Here is a 5,997-nt window from a genome sequence, read left to right on the forward strand (position 1 = left end):
CCGAAAATCAGATGATAATCGGATTAGAAGCTTGTTCTTTGTAGTGCCCATCACCTGTTTGATGAAATGTCTAACAGAAAACCGAAGGGCAACTTATGTTTAAACTCAAGATTGATCCATGTTTGTATCTACAATTATTGAACAATGCCTGATTTTCGTATTTTCTTTGTATTTTTCATGCGAGTTGGTGAAAAAATTCCTGTCCGCGTTGGTCGTTCATGGATCTTCCCCTCGCCGGAGCTTAACCTCCCTTCGCCTGCAAGCCCTACGGTTCAAGGCCGTCCGAGTCAGTTTTTCTCTTCATTCTAAATGTATTCATGTTTGGTTGATTGTTGGATTGCTGGTTTTAGAAATTCCGGATCGGTAGGTTTTTATTTCGTTAGATTTTGTGTTGCCCGGCGGGAGACGACGGACGCCGGCCGGAGTAGGCGGCAGGTGGTGGCCCGGTGGCGGCAATCACGTGGCAAGGGCGGATCAATGTGGCGTTGAGAGCTGACAGTCCCAGTTCGGTAAGTTGCAGGGAAGAAGACGTTCGGTGAAGAAGACGTCCTGAGGTTGAAGATGATGCAAGGTGAAAGGAGATGGGCAGAAAAGACAAAACAGAGAAAAATACCCAAAAAAACAAAAAGAATAAAAACCCCTCAAAAATTCAAAAACATAAAAATATTAAAAATAATTCGCTTTAATCCGACCGGGTCGGATCCGAGTAGACGGGTCGGGTAAATGTGCCGGATCGGGTGAATTCGGTCCGAACCCGTTCCCCAAATATAATAATATTAAAATGGACATTAAAAATTAAAAAAATCGAAAAAATTAAAAATTGAGAAAATGATAAAAATTTAGGCAATAAAAATGTTAGAAAATTCGGAAGAACATTAAAATTTTGTTAAAATCAGAAAATTCATATAATTTAAAAAATTTCAAAAATAATAAAAAATTATAATTCAGAAAATTATTAAAAAATAGAAAATCCAGAAAATAACAAAAAATAGAAAAACCATTAAAAATTCAGAAAATTATAAAACAATAAGAAAATTTTAGAAAAATTGGAAAACCTTTAAAATGTTAAAACCTAAAATTGGATAAGCCTTTAGGGCCTTACAATAGGGTTCTTTTTTTTTTTTTTTTTTTAGATTGTCTTTTCTTTTTAGGGACAATTTAAGGATGCATGCATACTTCCTATTATGATTATAATTAACCGTGCTTTTCAATATTTGGATGTTAATTCCTTGTTTTAGAATGGTTAGGACAAATTTTTTGATAACCTTGTTTTTTTAATTGGAGAAGCTGAGTGAAACAAATAAGGCTAATGGAGCAAAACAAAAAATATGACACACCTTAGGAAACAAAAGTTTTGCTAGAATAAAAACAGAAAAGGTAGGTATTCTCATGTTTCCCCTTAAATTTTTGTGTTTTCCTGTAAGTGATATTTCCATTGTGTAATCAATAATTTCGCTTTAGAAAAGATTCTACTGAGGTGATATATCTCTGAACTTCAGGTAAAGATGTCCAGAGATATTTGCCACTTTTCCGACAATATGTGTGTTTAGATAGCAGTTGTCATAGGAAGAAAACATAGGATGTGTTCTAGAAATGCCTCCTTAAGATTGTCTACGTTCTTAGCACCTGCATTGATATCTTGTTATTATTCCCTTATCTCTGTGATTTGGATTTGCTAGTGACAGCACAATAATCCACAACTTGGTTCAGGTTTATCTAGAACTTATGGTCCACCATCATTAACAAAAGAGCTATGCAGCAGCTAGAGCTGTAAAGTAAATTATAAATGATGAAACCTGTACAATTTTCTATTCATTTGCTAACGTGACTGCAGTTTGGTTTAATGAGAGATTGAAAAACAGAAAAGTACTGCAGCCCTAGAATACCCAATTGCTAGCTGTGCCATTTCACATGCATGCACACGTCCCCACAATTGTTGAAAAGCCATTCAATATAGTTCATCCAGTGTCAACAAATGTTATTCAGTCTCGGCAATGACAATATTGCTGCTGTAATGTATTAGGAATTTATGTAGTTATCTGAGCAGAAGAGAAAGGATCAAGAAAAGAGGGCAAGCTGGAATAAATAGTCTAAAATTAAAATCAAAAGTCTAAATTCTTAGCGTGTGTTTTCATATGATTCGGTGGATGACAGGTAATATAACAATCAGCAAGGAACAACTATAGAAAGGAAGAGTGTGATTACTTTCTCAATTTGATATCTCTGGACATCTTTCCTGTATCATAGGAAAGTGTGAAATATTGAATGTCTACTTGATATGGTTCATTCATTTATGCTGACTAACCAAGTTCTGGCACATGATAGGAAGAAGAGTTAGGAATCAAAGGCCATTGCACGTATCTATGAATTCAGCTTAACATTGCTCGACAGTAAATAGTAAAATCATTATTTAAATAAGTTTTTTATGTTACTAAACTGCAGGGAAGCATGAATGTCTCATGGAGGTATATTTGAAACTTGAAAAGAAAGAGCCCCCCTTGAAATACTGTTTTTCTAGGGTTGGGAAAAAAGAAACCTGGATGTGTCCGATGCTAGGGCATAGTACATGCTTGAATGATTTGGGGCCTCGAAATCTAGTTGTCTTCCAACCGATAACTTAAGGTCAAAGAAAGAGAAGGATGAAGAGATTTACAAGTTGAAGAAATCTAGTTGTCTTCCATCTGAGAACTTAAGGTCAGCGAATGAGAAAGATGAAGAGATTCACAAGTTGAAGGAAATACTGAAAGCAACGAAAGAGCAATTAAACAAGACAAATGGAGATCTACAAAAGTTAAGAGGCTCAAAGAGATGTCTAGTATTAAACAGTATTGCCAACATAAAGCAGCCTTGAAATGGTCTCCCCAGGATCTGGACGAGGTAAGTATGTCACGAGCCTTGAGGTGTGATTATTTTCATTGAATGTTAAAATAGTGAAAGTTGTTTTACTTACTAATATTGGACACTAAGGTGGTTTTAAAGGGAATATCGATGGATAGACTTGAAACATGAGTTTATAAGGATTGGTTCAATGGAGCTTGAAAGTGGAATACAAATTTAGCATGGTGTAACCATATTTTTTCTTTTTGCCATGTCTAATCATGCTGTGGGTTTACTTCTCTTGCATTCTGCCTTGTCCTTGTTCAGTTTGAAGTGTATAAATGATTACCCTTATGATCACTGCTGGGTGTTACTCTTTCTTTCCATGTTTCCAGATAGTCACTGTTGAGCTCTCTTTTCCTTCTCTGTATAGATCTTGTGAGTGTTATAGTATCTTTTATATTGAAGAGAAGTTGAAATGTTGCCCATTTTGGCACTTGAGAGTGGTCAAGGGACACAATCAAATGCTTAGACATGGTGTCTGTTGATTAATGGGTTTTCTAGATTTTACCTAATATCATATGCTGATTGCCTTACACCGCTCTACTTTTGGCCCCCAATGCATTTCTTCTTCTTCTTGCTCTTAAGGTTAGGCTTATATTTCATAATTGAACTTCTCAAGTTTACTGGTTTGCAGCAATGGTTGTGATTTGTGAACTCTGCCTCTGGGTTTACAGCCATTCAATATTGGTTGTAGTGTTTATTAGATGCTTTGACCACTCAAAACTATGTGTTTTGCGATGAAGTTAATGGAGCTCCTCTGTTCACGTCTCTGCATTTTTTTTTCAAGTGATGGAGAATGTAGCTGATCATGTCTTCCTCGTTCTGTTTTTAAGAAATAATTTTTTATTGTGATCACGTAATATCTTCTCTATGCTTTGATATGCTTTACAGATTAATTATGAGCCCCTCTGTTCATTAATTTTATTACTTTCTGTGATGTAAGCTCCATCTAAAGCCTTCTCCATTCCAAAATTATTGAATATTTAATTGTGTGATGTTTAAGTGATCCCCTAGATTTCTTGTGCTGGTTTTGTGCCCGTAATGCTTAGTTGTCTTTCCTGCACTCATTTGATTTGTCGGATGATGACCATCATAACACATAATAGAGATCTCCAAACATCATTCCGCACTCTCCATCACCGAGTCATGAGCCACACCCTAAGGAACGAGGTTAGTGTTATCTCCAAAGGTGCAGTGATCATTGTAGATCACTATTTTTTTTTCTCATAAGTGTCTTAGGTTGAGCAAAAATAGAACAGAACAGCTATTTGTGCCCATCGTTGAAGAAAGCTTATTGGAACAACTAGTATAATTCTTGGAATTTCAAGATATGAGGCTAGAAAAGATTTTATGGCGATGACAGGACCTCTTTCATGTGCATCGAACCTTATGTTAGCTATCTGTAGCTGTATGCCCTAGCTGTAGCTAAAATTGCTTTAAAATGCGTAAAAGGAAAACATGGCAATATAGTGTTTTTGTTGCAGTGATTCTCTCTCGGATAAAGGGTATCTCTCTCCCTCTCTGAACCTACCTCGTTTGATTATACCTTTCTTGCATAGGTACTGTACATAGAACAATCTAGAGAGTCTAATAAATTATGGACCCCAATGAAAAATCGACTGTCGTCCTCCAATATATCTAGACAATTTTTTCAAGATCACGGGAAGAGAGCAAAAGTCCATCCGAGAAGCATTTGCCTTTTCGTTGTGATTTGTGTTATGTGATTAAATGGGGTTTCCATAATCTTTATAAAATTATCAATGCATTTGATTCATTTATGTTTTCTTTTTTCTTTTTGCGGCCTTTGCTATCAATATATTGGTAAAAGAAAAAAATACAGAGTCATATTTGTTGTGCTGACGGCTTAATTTCTAAGAGGAACAAGTCAAGCTTCATAACTCCCAAAGTACCTTCACTTTTTTTTTTTTTTTGGGTTCTTTTTGTTTGTTTTCAATTCTTATGATTTTGATAGCTTAATATTTAGTTAAGACGAGACACCATATAATCAATCCTATGTAATGTTTTCGTGAAATCTGAAAACTTTTCTTATCATTTGTAAAATTTTGATGGAAGAATAAAGAGTGACAGATAGAAGATGAAAGGAAAGGTAAGAAAAGCCGGGTGGGGTGACTTTCTAGATGTTCTGAGGTTTTTCTGTCAAAATCCTTGGAAAAGTCACCATATGGAGACTTACGTACTTCCTTTTTGAAGGCGGTCAAATAGAATCATCTTGAAGGTATTTGGTGCATGGCAAATAGAAGGTCCATACCAAATCTTGAATAACGGAGCGAGAATGACCCATTCTGGAAGATGGAGACTGCGCAGCTCCACGACGTCCTCCGTCTTCTTGATGAGCTCGAAGGTGCGGACATCTGAGACTCGCCGGGAATTCCTCTTTGTGAAATCCTGCCAACTGGAGGTATTCGCCGCTGTCTAGGCTGAGCAAGTTCCTCAGCTCTCGAACCCCTTCGGTGAATTGACATCGGCCATGGAGAATACTTTTCTGGGCATGTTTCGGCTTGGTTGCTTTTATAAAAGAAACCATGATTATTAGGAAGTTCAATAAGAGTTCGACCATCTGAAATTGGTTGTATACCAAGCATGAAGCAGTAATACCCTCACTTCCTTGAACTTCTTTGATATGAACTTGGGAATCCTTCGTAGCGTGCAAAATCATCATCATCATCATCATCATTATATAGAGAGAGAGGCTTACGATCTTTCCACTCCGAATGTTGTCAACCTGGACTATATTAAAATAAAATTTGAGGAGGCTGGATCAGAGAAAACCGCTTTCTCATCTTTTACTTGAGGAAATGGTTGAGCGTGAGCATCTCTTCGCCTTTCATGTACAAGGTTTCCTAAGCATTAGAAGAGTAATTTGAACTTTTATTGCATTTGCTTGCGCACGCATTACGTTAATTTACCTTTATAAACTGTCTTTTTTAGATTTTTTGCTTGTCGCAACACATAGTAGAGCGTATATTAAGTAATTAATAGATCTGATCATGGATCTCGCCACTTAGGGCCCATCCCGAATGGGCGGACTTGCCCAAGAAAATTAGCTTGCATAGGCAAGCCTTGCTATTTGTTTGAGCCCAATAGATATTTGGGCCC

General features: G+C 36.6%; 1 long non-coding RNA gene across 1 annotated transcript; it reads left to right on the plus strand.

Moving 5' to 3' along the window:
• The first annotated feature begins 1,032 nt into the window (after positions 1-1,032).
• LOC120288143 lies at positions 1,033-5,511 on the plus strand. Its single transcript, XR_005546433.1, has 2 exons — positions 1,033-2,877; positions 5,092-5,511. It is a non-coding gene; the product is annotated as an uncharacterized LOC120288143 (long non-coding RNA).
• Positions 5,512-5,997: the final 486 nt, after the last annotated feature.

The sequence above is a fragment of the Eucalyptus grandis genome, chromosome 9, assembly GCF_016545825.1.
Source record: "Eucalyptus grandis isolate ANBG69807.140 chromosome 9, ASM1654582v1, whole genome shotgun sequence".
NCBI lineage: Eukaryota > Viridiplantae > Streptophyta > Magnoliopsida > Myrtales > Myrtaceae > Eucalyptus > Eucalyptus grandis.